Source organism: Peromyscus leucopus, chromosome 22, assembly GCF_004664715.2.
Source record: "Peromyscus leucopus breed LL Stock chromosome 22, UCI_PerLeu_2.1, whole genome shotgun sequence".
NCBI classification, from domain to species: Eukaryota; Metazoa; Chordata; class Mammalia; order Rodentia; family Cricetidae; genus Peromyscus; species Peromyscus leucopus.
Window position 1 is genome coordinate 18,701,857 of NC_051081.1, and position 15,577 is coordinate 18,717,433.

Sequence of the window (15,577 nt, forward strand, 5' to 3'; positions counted from 1 at the left end):
ATTTACATGAGGATTCATAACAGTAGCATCAAAATTTACTGTGATGAAGTAGCAACAAAAATAATTTTATGGGTGGGGGACACCACCACATGAGGAACTGTATTAAAGGGGTCACAGCTCAGGAAAGTTGAGAACCACTGCTCTAGACTAGAAGGTCCTTCTCTTGGTCAACTTTAGGTTGGTGGCAGTTCTGCCACAGTAAATACGCATCTACAGAATTAAGTCAGAAAACCTCCGATGACATTCCCCAGCCCACAAGGACAAGCCAGCTAGTTGTTCAAGTTCCCAGAGGAAATCTGTGTGTTCCTGGGCAGCAATCAATGAACCCACATATTCTGGTTGGGGGAGAGGATCAGGAAGTGTCAACTATACCCTACCTTAAAGGGCTTACAGATGAGTAAGAGGGCCAGTGTGCCTATCTGGGATGTGCAGTTTTAGCTGGAAAGAACTTCCACAGAGAAGTCGGGGTTTGGCTAAGGCCTGAAGAATGGTTTAGCATGTGGTGGTATAGATGTGAGGAGAAGGTGGGATAAAGCAGGGATCAAGAACATACAACATGTATGCATAGAACAGCGCGGGTCTGCCAAGCTGCCTGGGCCAGAGCCTGGTGAGGGGTGGTCTGGAGGTAAGGCTGGAGTCTGACTACAGAGGTCTTCAATGCCAATCCCACAGTACTGAGCACAGTATGGGATACAGTGGAGGCCCACTAACAGTGCCTTTTTGGACACTGGTTAACTGGTACACTGGTCAATTGGTACACTGGTCAACTGGTTAGTGACCTAGATGATGGGATACACTTTATAGAAAGGTTAGAGTCATTATTTAAAGGAAGAATAATAATGAAATATGCTATTCTCAATGGAAACTTGTAACCTGAAAGGTACTAGTAAGTAGTCTGTGAAAAAAAAGTACCTTTGAGGCAAAGCTATATGTTGTGTTTGGTTTTGGACAGTTGACATGCATGTGAACAAATTCAAATCTCTGAGAAATTCTAGAAAGAAAGAAACCTGGTCCATGTTGCTTAGGCTTGACTTCCTCAAACTTGACATGAAACTTTCCATCCCGAGCTCCTGAATAACATATTCAAACCTTTCCACAGAGGAAAATTCTACAGGGAAATTGGGAGAAACTATTCCAGAGCTTCTCAACACATCTTCACATTCATTCACTCATTTGATCCTTGGACTAGGCGAGTATTTTGATTCCAGTTTTACAGCAGAGGAAACTGTGACTCAGAGAGGTTTGGTGGCTTGGCTGGGGTTCCCCAATTGGGAGAGAGCCAGATCCATATCCAGGTCTCAGCATGATGCCTCCTCCCCAAGTAGAACTGACGGAGATGTGAACCCTGTAGAAATGTGATGGCGTACATGACAAGGGTCAAATCCAACCAGGAGACAGTTTTTAGAAGAATTCAATAGGCTTTTGAAAAAAAAAAAAAGTGGGAGGGGCCTGGCACAGGCAAATAGGGAGATAGTTGGAAATCATAGTGAGAGGGTATAGAGCATGGGGAGGCTGGCGGGGGAGCCATCCCAGTGACTAAGATTAAACAGAAGGATGGGCAGGAAGGAGCAGGGATGAGCTACTCTTCTCTGTCCCTTAGTACAAGGAGTCCTGACTGACGCTGTCTCTTTGGCCTTGAGCTGCAGCGTTCAGGCCTCAGGGACTGTGAAGGAGGAGAGAGAAGACAAAGACGGTGCAAGAACTGTCCAGAAACAGCGTCTGTCACTGCGGATGTCTGTGGTCCCTTCAGCAGGAGAACTCAGACACACAGTGTGGTCTTCTCCGACAGGAAGGCTGGCCGGGGCAGGACTGGCTGGTCTTCTGGTGGGGTAGCAGAGCCAGAGGGAAGGGAGGTCCTGAGCAAAGAACTGCTTCAGAGAGGGACAAGGGTGGACCCTGGGGTGATGCAAACCGGCCGTGGGGTGGCGGTGGTGGCTGCGGAAAGAGTGTGGCAGCCGCTCTTTGGGGACCCTCTGTGGAAGGAGGGAGGGGTTGTAGAGCTAAAGGATGGGAGGGCTGTGCTGGGTGAAGGCTGGCCAGAGGGAGTTAGAGGTGGAGAGATGGTCATAGGAACAACTTGTAAAGCACCAGGCACTAACCGAAGGACAACCAAGCGGCACATACTCCGGGGGCTGGAGTGAAAGGTTCCAGGGAGGGTGAAGGATCCACAGAATAGAACAGGAGGAAAGATCCATTTGGAACACAGTTAAGGATAAACTAGGATTCAGGGCGAGGACACCTCCTTCCTGGTCCACCCTTTCAACTAGCCACCAAGGAGGGCAGGGTGCACATAAAGAACCTCAGAAAACCCTACACTCTTCGGCATTGGTTGTTCTTGTTGACTTAATTGCTCATATTTTGTCAGTCAGTCATTAGTGACAGATTAGCGCTTCTTAGTCATGGAAACTGGTTTGCTTTCTTGAGGTCAGCTGGGCACAGCAATGGAGCTACAGCCTATGATGTGTCCAAGCTTCACAACTCACTGGTTCTGTGCTTGGAGAACCGGGCTCTGGGGCTATATCTAGAGATGATTGAGTCACGAGCTAGCTTGGAGAGTAATTTAGCTCAGTTCTGGGTTTCTCAGGGGAATTCCAGAATCACACGAGTGCATTCCAGAGAGCACGCCATTTCCCCTCCTACAAGTCATCTAGGAACACTGCGGGGTAACCCATGTCTTGCACAGGACAGGCAGGCATTCTGCTACCGAGTCACAGCTCCGTGCCAGAGGATGCTGTTCTTGCTGACCTCTACAGACTGGTCACAGCATCCTTGTACAACTTGGCTCCTGGTCCTATTTCCCTTGGAGACATTTCAGGTGCATGTTAGTTACCCATTTCCAATTTAAATAGCCCCAATGGGATGCAGTTCCTGACTGTTGGAGATGGGAGGCTTGGGATGTTTTTCAAAGCACCCGCTCTTACTATCTGTCACTGGCATACAGGTAGCACAGCATCCACCGAATCAGAAAGGGCTGACCCTGTCTCCTCCACTCACTAATTCTATTCTTTCCAATACTTCTGCTTGCTTCCCAGTATACTCAAGACTGAACTCCAGTTCAAACCCAGACTTTCAGAGATATTGCCTACTCTGTCCTTGGTCTGTCCATATGCCTTCCCAGTGCTCATACTGGGCAGCCCCAGAAGTGATGCTGGACACACAGAACATCATTCGGACTCCACAGACCTTCCTCTTCTATACAGCCTTTCCTACGACCTCTGTGTAACACTCAGGCAAAGAAGCATGGAGAAAAACAAAGGCCACTGTCCCTGATACTGTCCTTCCCTGCTTACAGGGCATTGATGTCAAGCTCCGTGGGTAGTGTCTGTCTGTGAAATTGTGGTGGTGACAATGCCCTATAGGCTTCCAGGTGTATTGGGTGGGCATCTGGTAGCTGTGGGCACTGTGACCCATGGCCCATATCATACACCTCTCAGGTGTGTCCACGCAGTATGTCACCGATGAGCGTCTTGGAAGCCAGTGCTACCTTGGGGCCTTCCAGCACTTTCTATACTGATCTAGATTCTTCCATGGTGCCTCACGACTCTGAGAACCAAATCCCAAGTTCCTCTGCTTGCTCACTTCTAAGGTCTTTAGGATCCTGTCCCTGTGCACCCTGCTATCACCTCTGGTCACTGCTGACTCATCAGATGCTCCACGCTCACAGGGCTTCTTCATGCCTCTGTCCTTTGCACATCTTGCCTTCTGCCTGGTGTACACCTCTCTTCCTTGCCTGTAGGTCATCTTCTCTTTCTCTCTCCCATCTCAGTGTGCATGTCCTTCCTTTAGGAAGCCTTGCTTGTCCCCCGCGAGTGGCCTGAGAGGAGCCTTTGGTGAACGCCCTACCACTTCTGCATTTTTACACACCGTGGGCCTCCCTACGAACCCTATTACAAGCAGGGATGGGCTTGAACTCATCAGTCCATCCTCAGCCCTATGCCTGTCATTGATGGACATCCACGGGCATCTGCTGGAAGAGACAAATGAGCCTCTCCTGCTGCTACTGTATCGAAACCAGCAAAGCAACCTGGATTTAGGGCCAACGGCTGCCACTCTGCCAGAGGGGTTTGTCCACTGGGGAAGTGGAGGCAGAAGTGGGGTGGAAGCTAATGTCTGACTCATGAGGAGTGTGCAGTTGGATAGCCCAGACAAGGACCGAGCCCCAGGGGCCCATGAGTGGCAGCTAGGCCTAACTGATGGGTTCTCAGAGTCCTAGTGCCCCAGGCACAGAGTTAGCTCTCTAATTGCTACTATGAGATAGGGACAGTAACCAGCTGGGGGTTGGGGACATTCCATCAAGGCAAATGTGTTTGGGGCCTTGATGGGAATGGATGTTAGAGGTCAACGCTAGGAAAAGCAATTCCCACTTCCTCTGGCGTTTCTTCAGTAATGGAAGCTGAGGCTCAGGAGAGCCAAACCTGACTCCAAGGAAGAGGCATGCTTCTGGCATCTCCATGGGGGATGGAGGAAGAATCTGGGGGGAGCAGTTTCATAGCGCCCCACATCTGAGAGACTCCACCCAAGAAACAAAGCCCCAGGAACCCGACGTATCCTTCAGGCCAGGAGGCCCCCCTGGGTAGCATGGTAGACCCCAGCCAGCACCAAGATGGGCTCCGGCTACATTTTGTCTGGCAAGGACGATTCTCTCAGAGCTCTCTCACGCTGAGCTCATGACGCCAGCTCTTGGAGGAGCTGTGCCGTCCGTCTCGGTGACATCTGCCTCTGTCCTGCTCTGATGTCCAGATTAGCTGATGACTGTGCTCTTACTGACTGTGTCATGGGGCTGGCCCTCAAGTGTCTGTCCTGCCGGTCCCTCTCATGCTCTTCCTCTGCTTGGTGTGAGCGACAGCGACAACATAGGGCAGTGGAAGAGCCAGGAAACTGCGTCTCACGGCTGTGACTACAAACAGGGGTACACGATGCCTGTAATGGTTGGGTGAGGTTCCTCAAGTCTCCCTCAACACCAGCATTTCTCACCTCCCTCTCTTCCCAAGTCCCCACGGGGCTGCCTTTTGCAGGTGGCATTTGATGGGTCACATCCTTCCTGGATAGTCCTTGAAGTACCCACTGAAAAGTGGGTGACAGGGGAGACTTCATGTTTATGAGCTTGAAATAATTTTTATTTCATCTGTCCAATCCCTCTGCTTTAAAAATGTCAGTATTCTTAAGTTTCACTCTGTTTTCCCTTTCATAGAATGGTCCAAAGTAAAACAAACAAACAAACAAACAAACAAACAAAAACCAGGAATTTCAATCAGGGAAGTGCTTTCTCAACATCTGTTAACTGGCTCTTTTGACACGCACGCTCATTATAAACACATGCTCACCAATAGGGCATCTGTAAACACGCTGGTATGTGAAATTAAGTGGTTTGATTCCAGACCTATGAGTAGCTGAAATGACGGTTGGAACAGAATTTCAAAGTCAGCTCTACATTTCTCTAAACAATCCTTTACGGCGTCTCCTTTATTTATTTGTTTATTTGTTTGTTTTTGAGGCAGGGTTTCTCTACGTAGCCCTGGCTGTCCTGGAACTCGATTTGTAGACCAGGCTAAGCCTTCAACTCAGAGACCTGCATGCCTCTGCCTCCTGAGTGCTACGACTAAAGTCGCGTGCATCACCACCTCCAGCTCAGCATTCATTTCTAAAAATCCTGTCTTCGAGGGTGATATTGGGACCTCGTTCAGTGGAGGAAAACACACACTCAGAGCACTTCTCCACATGCATGACGTGAGCTGGCTCCATGTGACTTACCATTCTCTCTCCAAATATCCACAAATGAATTCTCATGAAAACATGTAGACCCCTGCTTTAAGAATACCCAGCTCAGGGCTGCTAAGGAGGATCAGTGGGTAGACACCTGCTGCCAAACCTGAAGACCTGAGTGGGATCCCCAGGACCCACATGGTGGGAAGAGAGGACCAGCTTCTGAAATTGTCCTCTGGCCTCCAAGTGCATGCCCCATACACATAAGCAATACATGTAAAATAGGAAAAATCACATCCATCTAGAAATAACTCCATATTTTCCTAAATACTATTCCGGAATGTAGGGGACCCTGTGCCTGTCTCCGACTGTTCGGCTTTGCTGGTCTGTTTTTTCATGTTTGTGTCACAGAGCAGACACAGTAGAACCTTCAGCAACAGGGCCTAGAGCAGGGGTTGAATTCCAGATCCACACAGTTATCACCGGGGAGGGCCTTACCCGATACAGTTGGTGCTTACATCCAGAGTCTGCTTAACTGGTCTGAGGTCCGGCCTGCACATGAGCTACTGGGATGACTAATAGCTTCATGAAAACTAACTGATTCCGTTCTCTTGGCTTCGGTTCCCTCTAAGCGGTTCTTGCCCTAATCTCTGTGTTTTGAATATGTTTCTCTTTGGGGGAAAATTCATTGCACGCATAATCATGGCCTTGCTTCATTTAGCTTTGTCCTTTGTGTGTGTGTGTGTGTGTGTGTGTGTGTGTGTGTGTGTGTGTATAAGTGTGTGCATGCTGAGTGTGTGTGCTGAATTTGCATCTGTGGTGCACATATGTGTGTTATGTGTAAGTGTGTGTTTGTGGTTTGTGTGTCGTGTGTGTGTGTGTGTGTGTGTGTGTGTGGTATATGTGTGTAGGTGTGCGAGTATGTGTGTGTGCACTGAGTGTGTGTGTTGTGTGTGTATGGTATGTATGTGGTGTGTGTATGTGTAGTGTGTGATGTGTCTATGTGTGCATGTGGTGTGCATGTGTTGTGTGCTGGGTGTGTATGTTGTGTGTGGTGTATGTATATGGTGTGTGCAAGTGTATTTTATGTGTTGTATGTGGGGTGTGTGTGGGGTGTGTATGTGCATGTGTGTCTGTGTTGTATGATGTATATGTGTAGGTGTGGTGTGTGTGTACTGAGTGTGTGTGTGGTCTATGTGTTGTGTGTGTTGTATTTGTATGTGTTTTGTGTGTGGTGTGTGTGTAGTGTACGTGTGTAGGTGTAGTGAGTATATGTGTGTGTGCTAAGTGTGTGTGTGTTGGGTGTGTGTGTGCTGAGTGTGTGTATGTGTGTGTGATGTGTATGTGGTGTGTGTATGTAATGTAGGTGTGGTGAGTATGTGTGTGTGCTGAATGTGTGTTGTGTGTGTGTGGTGAGTGTGTATGTGTGATGAGTATGTGTGTGTGTGGTATGTGTGGTGTGTGTGTGTGATGAGTGTGTGTGTGTGTGTGTGTGTGGTTTACATGTGTGGTGTGTGTGTATAGGAGGGTGCTGGGGATAGAACCCTTCACTTAACGCATGTTCAGCAAGTGTTCTGCCACCCAGCTCCCGCGCAGCCTGGTCACTGTTTACAGAGGCTCTTGGTCTATCAAAAGCAAACACAGCTGTACAGAAACCTAGGCCTTGCCCCAGACCTCAGGAACTCGGCTCTGCAGCATGGAGATCGGCCTCTGCGCTTTGAAAGCTCTGAGTAATTCACATGCACAGCCTGGTTGGTTGAGGCTACGTATGGAGAGGTAGGCCAGTTTCTTTTTCTTAGCAGTTTCAAAACAGACTTTTTGATATCGCAAAGCTTGTTCGGGAGTCTACAGTTCTGGATTTAGCTCCTTGAAGTTCATGCTAACTGTGGGCATTCTTTTCAGTTTCCTCCCTTCCATTCATACTTGATACTCCTTTAAAATAAAATAAAATACAATGGAGACACCTGAAAGCTTACCAGTGAATCCCATTGGCTTCTTTCTAAGTCACTTTTGAGAGGCAGGATCCTCAGTGGCTAGCCTTCACGCCCGCTGCCCAGCCACCTACACCAGTGGTCTCAACCTGTGGGGCGCGGCCCCCACAGGGTTGCATATCAGATCTATACGTTATGATTCCTAACAGTAGCAAAATTACAGCTATGAAGTGGCAACGAGATAAATTTATGGTTGGGGGTCCCCACCACATGAGGAACTGCATTAAAGGGACAAAGGTTGAGAACCCCTAATCCAGATTCTATTTGTATGGTTGTGAGTTGCCATGTGGGTGCTGGGACTCGAACCTCTGGAAAAGCAGCCAGTGCTCTTAACTGCTGAGCCACCTAGCCCCCTAGATTTTATTCTGGATCCTCCAATTACCAACACGTGTAGGCTTGGGCAAATTATGTCATCTCTGTGTCCTCATTTGCTCACAAAACAGGGACATCAGTACCGCTCCCCACGCGTTTGCTATAAGGATCAAGAGACTGAATACACACACTCAAGTGGGAACACTCAATGCCGTGGAACAAAGTAAATTATTAGCACGGTCCTTCTCAAACACAGGTCAGCGCCATCGGGATGGAACAAACGGCATTATCCATCTGGTTCCCCGGGGAGAGGCTTCTGTCACTTCTCAGCAGCACTGTCCTTTCATCTCCCATGCCGCCTAAATCTAGAAGTGACCCGCCTTCACTTACAGCAACGAGCCAAATGTGTGCCCCCTCAAGAGAACCTTTAACCAGCTCTATCTAGGAATATATATGTATACACAAATGCATATGTGCATGCAATAGCAATTGGTGACCAAATTTGAAGGAGAGTGGGGAAAGGTATATGGGAGAGTTTGGAGGGAGAAATGTAAAGTTACAACCTCAAAAATAAGCAAACCGAAAGGAGAAAGGAGAAAACGAAGACAGGACCTTCCTCTTGTGCTTCACTCCCGCCCCCGTGCCCTCCCCGCCACGTTTCCTGATATAAAATCCACGGTAGTGGTATGTCCACTGTACATGCTGGTGGGCCATCTTGACACTTTCTGAAACAAGGCACCATGGAAAAAAGCAAACGGCAGAAGCCAGATTTTGCTTTGAGCACTGCTTCCCGTGACACCATAGTTGCTGCTTTCTATGAAGAACACACACACACACACACACACACACTTCCTTTTTGAGACAGGGTCTTACTCTATAGCCTGACTGGCCTAGAACTCAGTCATCCTCCGACTCTTTAGCATTAGGATTACAGGCATTCCCCATGAATATCCCATCATGCCCAGGGATATTCATATACATATGCAAGTATATAATAGATACACATGTAGATATATGCATTTATATATAACACAGGAGCATTACGGTTTTCTTTTTAAGCTGGTATCTGTGTGTTCTCGCACATGTGTGTGCACATAGGTGGAGGTCTGAGGACAGCTTCCTGGTGTAGGTCCTGGTCTTCTCCCTGGTGAGGCAGAGTCTCTTGTTTCTGCCTCTGTGCTCTGCACTCCAGGCTGTTGTCCCCTGAGCTTCCGGCTGAGCCTCCTGCCTCCACCTCTCATCTCACTTTAGGGGTGCTGGGATTATAGGGGCGTGCTACTGCATTCAGCTTTTCACACGGGCTCATCATGCTGGCTTCACAAACTCCACACTTTCAGATCTCCCGGCCCATTGTAATCAATCAACTAATTAATTAATTTTTACTTCTTTATTTTTGCAGACAGGGTCTTTGGTAGCCGAGGCTGACCTTGGACTTCCGAGCCTCCCTACCTCCACCTCCCAAGTGTTGGGATTACAGGTGGAAGTCACTACACCTGGCTACCGATGTCGTTTGAAAATGAACCAAATGGCCTCAGCCCCGCCGGCCATTCTGAACAACTGGCCACAGCTGAGTTCTGTCAGGTCAGCTGTTGGATGGAATTCACTTCTCCTCCTCCCCGCCCCCTAGCTATTGCTTGCTAAACTGTTCATTTATTTAAATAAAGAAATCCCATTTTCAGGGGTCCTTTAGAAAAAGGAGGAGCAAAGCAGCTCTAGAATCCCAGCATGACCCACTCACACCTAACAACTGTTTCCAAAAGCAAGAGGGCTCAGCCGGTTACTATTTCTGCATTAGCTGGGCCTCGTAGCCAACCATCGGCTGCCGTCCCAGGGAGGGCAGGTAGGTGGTCACAAAACCTCAAACGCTTGTTGGCATGCTCTTTGAAAAAAAAAAAAAAAGACAAAAGACAAAACAAAACTATAGTGCTGGTTTGGAAGCTTCCAGGAGGAAGGGGGCGGGACCCAAGGCACAACTCCCCGGTGGCTTCTGCTCCCACAGAAGCAGGAATCGTGTTCCTTGTCATCTGCTCCCGGTTAGATGAGGAGGCTGAAGGCCATTTTCTAAGTACTTTCGCCGTCGTCCACATTCTACGGCTTGATCGTTCTAAGCGAATGTAGAGTGTAAAGGGGGGGGGGCTTCTGAATCTGGGGTCCAGACTGGGACAGTCCTCTCTGTGCACGTCAGTAGACACTTGGAGGCCTCTGAGCATATCTACAAAGGATGTTTGCCCAGAGAATGTTAACTGAGGATGGCAAGACCCACTCTGAATGTGGGTGGCACCATCTCTTGTGCTGGTGGCCCTGGTCTGAATAAAATGGGGAAAGGGAGGGAGCCAGGTAAGCATGTCCTTCATCTGTTCCCGTCACTGTGCCTTCCCAGCCATGGTGGTCTGTGTCCTCTCTAATGGTGAGCCCAGGAAACCTTGTCTTTCTTAAGCTCTTAGGTCAGGTGTTTTGTCACAACAATACATTGACAAGTTTTCTAAAAGGCCAGCCAGCTAAATAACATGTTAGGCTCTGTGAGCCACGTGGTCTCTGTTGCAACCATACCATGATTCCACTCCTGTAGCACAAAGGCATTATGGACATGATGCAACTGAATGACCCTGGGGAGCATGCCAATAAAACTTTATTCGGATTCCGACGTCAGACTCTCACACCTGGAGAGGTGGTTAATTTGAGGTAGGAATTCAGGGTCTCAGGAACATATAACATGATACAGCTGTGTCCCATGTAGTGGCAAATTTAGGTTTTCCTGGTGAGAATGTGCTGTGTTAGGGTTTTGACGGGGTGGTATGCTGGTTTAGAGTTGAGGTACCGTTCAGGGGTAGAATACTTGTCTTACATGCAAGATTCTGGGTTCATCCTCAGTACTGCCATGAGCATCACTGATTGAAGCATGCCCTTATAAGAGCTGACTTTCTGTGGTACCACAGCTCTCTCTGAATAACACACACAGGGAAAAGCCCTGAGAAGGTTCCCAGGACACAAGGAACCCCTCAGGCTTCAATGACTATATTATGCCCCATAGGGAGGCTGTAAATAACAAGGGGGCCTTGAGACAGATCATTGAATCTACTCTGAGAAAAAAGATAAAGAAATAATAGGATAAATAGGTAGATCACTGAATCTACACTGAAGAAAAAGGGAAAGACATAAAAATGACAAAAGGTAGACTACTGAATGTATTATGAAAAGAAAAACGAGAGAATATGGATATGATAAGATAAAAAGGAAGATTATGGAATCTACTTTTAAAAAGGAACTACTTGTTTTAAATAAGATAAGTAATGAAAATTTTTTGATCTGAGTTTATCAGATGTTATTGGACTGGACTATATATATATATATATAATATATATATATATAAAATGGAGTTTTTATCTGAATCTGTCAAATGTTAATGGACTAGACATCATTAATGTAATCTTGACTGTGTATATTGTATATACTTACTGGATATAATTTTTCTTGTATTAGTTATAAGCTTTTTTAAATTTTAGACAAAAAGAGAGGAAATGTGGTATTGTATTCCCCCAAATATTGTGCATGCTAATAAACTTATCTGGGGACAGAGACAGAGCAACCATAATATTAAACATAAAGGATAGGCAGTGGTAGCACACTTTAATCCTAGCATTCCAGAGGCAGAAATCCATGTGTTCAAGGTTACAGACAGGCATGGTGACTCATCATGCCTTTAATCCCAGGGAGTGGTGGTAGAAAGCAGAAAGGTATATAAGGCGTGAGGACCAGAAGCTAGAAGCATTTGGCTGGTTAAGCATTTGGCCTGGTTAAGCATTCAGTTTGAGCAGCAATTCAGCTGAGACCCATTCTGGATGAGGACTCAGAGGCCTCCAGTCTGAGGAAACAAGACCAGCTGAGGATCCGGCGAGGTGAGGTAGCTGTGGCTTGTTCTGGCTCTCTGATTTTCCAGTGTTCACCCCAATAACTGGGCTCGGGTTTGATTTTATTAATAAGAACTTTTAAGATTCATGCTACAGGGCCTCCTCCTGGAAAAAAGACCATGTGAAGCCAACTGAGACCATTAGCTCCAGGCACACTTTTTGCCTATTCGTGGAAAAGGGGCTTTGTGGGCAGTGCCCACAACCTAGGCCTGCTCGGCATCCCCGAGAACACTTTGGCTTGGGCCGTTTGGCTCCAGAACCTGGCAACAGAAGTATAAAGCCTACATTCCAGCTAAGAGTCATGCGGTGCCACCTGAGTCCCACACTGCCCTACTAGAGTGCACACGGACACAGCCAGGTTTAGAATTCACATCTGGCCTGTGAGCCATGGTGCCCCAGGAAAGCTAACAGCACCCACAGTTGTACAAACTCCCCTTTGAATGGACTCTACAGAGCCCAGCAGAGAGAACCAGGCCTCCCCCCTTTTTTTTCCTGGTTGGGAGGCTGATCCACCCTCAAGGGCAGAACTGAGGACAGAGAGGGTTAATCCCTTTCACAGTGCTGTGTACCAGTCCAAAGTGCAGGGGTCTTTTGGTGCCCTGTGGGAAAGGAATGCCCTTTCTTGGGGAAGCATCCCAACAGCCACTGCTCCTGCCCACACCCGCCCCTGCCTCCCTCCCTGCCTGGAACTCCTCCTTCTTGGCACTTGGGGCTAGCTGATGGCTCAGCCAGTGGCTGTCTTCCATAGCCTAGAGCTCCGTGTGGGTTGGGTATCTGCCTAGTGTTTCTCTCTACCGTGGTGCCCGGGACAGCCTCGGTTTCTTCATGTGGGAAAAAAGAACAAAGCTCAGAGCTACAGAGCTGGCTAGATGTGACCCCTGCATGGGGCCTTAGTGCCTGACACAGGACGCCTGTACCCACTCTAAGGGGAGGTGAACGCTGCCATGTCCTACTATGAAGATGGGAGCCAGGCTTGTAGGCATTAAGTGACTTGCTCATGGTGACCTCAGCAAGCAGTGAGTCAGGACTTGTGTTTAGCTTGTTCTGCTTGGGGCTGGGTTCCCTGGCATAAGCTATCCTGCCTCCTAGTAAGACCTGCCAGGAGGCATAGATGTGGTGATCTATGGACTGGCTAGAAGAGCTTTGCCTAGCCGAACCTACCAGTCCCATGATTTCTGCCTGTTGTGTGTGGTTGCATTAAAAAAAAAATGCATTCACCTCACATAGTTCAGTTCGTTCAGCCCCTATAACTTTTAAGATTTGAATCTTGGGGTTGGAGAGAAAGCTCAGTGATTAAGAGAACTTAATGCTCTTTGCAGAGGATCTGGGTTTGGTTCCCAGCACCCACATGGCAACTCACAACCCTCTGGAACTCCAGTTCCATGAGGTCTGACCTCTGTGAGCTTTTGCACGCATGTGGTGTACATACATAGAGTTAGGCATACAGACACATACACACCCACACACAATAAAACAAACATTTAAAAACGATTTTGGGGTCATTTCTTACACTTTATGGGGGCAGTGTGCACCTAATTTATAGCCCTTAGAAATTTGGGGCTTTTATATATATATATTCCAGTACATATCACTTCATGCTATCACTCCAAGATTCAGCAAACCATAGTTTACTTATACTATCAGTGATGTGTTCTGTATTCTATTCCAATGTTCAGTCTATTTTATTCTTTTCTACCTCATTCTAACCTATGCCTTTTCAGATTTTTTCCCCCACAGAACTGATTTGACAGTGTACTACTGGGTGGATCTTGAAGTTTGGCAGGAAGGTCCAGGGCAGCCAAGAGACTGAGCATGGTATGGAAAACATGGATGAAAAGCTGTAGGAGGGGTTACCACCCTGTCTGCTGCTGCTTCTTGGGCACAAGGCCACTGAGCAGGGCTCTGCAGTGTGTAGGCTGCACATGGCTGGGCACGCAGCAACATCATCTGAGGTGATGCATCAGAAGCTGGAAGCAGGCAGCAAAACGTGGCAAACCTGAGCTAACTGTGGCGACCTTTGCTACTTACTACGGATGTTTCAATAGAATGTCGCTGCTAAGAGCTGAAGTCTTTAAGAAGGAAACTTTGCAGTCTGGTCCTGGATAAGTCTGAGGTTCTCTACTCACCAGCCTCCCCCTCCCCCTTATTTATGAAAATGTGCTGGATGGAGATCAGTTCTCTTGGCCTCGGATTTACTATTGTACTGCCTGCTGGCTTTGAAACAGGAACTGTAAACATTCGAATACGTCAAGGTGAGATCACCCACTTTCTCTCCTGATTCAACAGCAATTTTAGGTTTCCTAATATAGGTTCTAATTACTTTATACTTCCAGGCATAGACTGGCATGGGTCTTGGCCATAAAAGGTGAGGAGAGAATTGAGAGATGAATCTGGGAGAGAAATACTATCTGGACAAGTACTGCAGACATCTCTAGGATGTACAGAGTGCATTTGCTCATCCCCAAACTGATCAATACCTGCTATACATCAGAAGGACCAAATACCAAATACCGGACGACCAGACCAAATGCTGGCTATATTCAGGAATGCCTGAATATAAGTATGGGGGGGGGGTTGTACCCTTGAACAAAGCAGTAAAACCCCCTCATAATTGTTGACCTTGGCTCACAGGTCTAAGGCGATGCACTGGACCCTTGTCTCTACATTAGCACACGATTGGAATTTTCCATAATCAAAACTTAAAAGTACGAGCCCTACACCCTTAAAGGCATGATGTCGAATGAAAGATGCAACACAAAGAAGAAATATACACACACTGTGTGGTGGCATTTGTGTAGAGCCTGAAAAAACAAGTTGAAACAGCAGTTACAAGAGGGAGATCAAGTGCCGAGGAGATGGGGACCCGAATTTGATCCCTGGAACTGGCACCAGAAAAAAAGCTGGGTATGGGCACCCTTGTAATCCAAGCACCAAGAAGGCAGAGGCAGGTAGATGGCACCGCCTCATTGGCCAACTGGCCCAGCTTAATCTGGGAGCTCCAGGTCAATGAAGCATCCTTGTATCAAAAAACAAGGTGGACAAGGCCTGAGGAATAACACTGGATGTCATTTCTGGCTGTGCGCGCATACGTGCGTGTGAACACACACACACACACACACACACACACACACACACACACACACACACACCAGCCACCACTGCACATAAATACATGCTCAAATCGAAAAGGATAGAATCTCTCTTTTAGAGAAAGTAAATCAAGATTTTTTTTTGGAGCTAAGGGAACCAGGTACTTCTGGAGAGGATGGAGGTATTCCTTGTACTCACAGTATAGGCAGATACATACAGGTACAGGTATTTTTAGAATTCATCAAAATGGTATAGTCCATGGACATGTTATTGTGAGAAATTTTAGGACCTCACAGATCCCTTCCCTCATGAAGCATGCTGACATGGAGGTCTGCAAGGAACCTTGGGGATACTCAAACTCCTGATTTCACCCGAAGTGAGTAGAGAACCCTAGTTACTCGTTCAGGGTGGCGCAGACAGCAAGGGCCGGCACCCAGGGGTCTAGTGTCTTCTCCTTAGCCCGCTGCCTATGATATAGAATGAGTGTGTAATTCTGGAGTCCCATATTTGGAGGTGACTCTATTCTGGATATTTGGGTCCAGCTCAGTACCTTGGACCCAAGTCGCTCATGCT

At 47.5% G+C, this 15,577-nt stretch overlaps 1 protein-coding gene across 2 annotated transcripts in view; it reads right to left on the minus strand.

Moving 5' to 3' along the window:
- The window catches only part of Prkce (protein kinase C epsilon), a 500,560-nt gene that overhangs the window by 4,133 nt on the left and 480,850 nt on the right, over positions 1-15,577 (minus strand). The gene's annotated exons all lie outside the window — the stretch shown is intronic.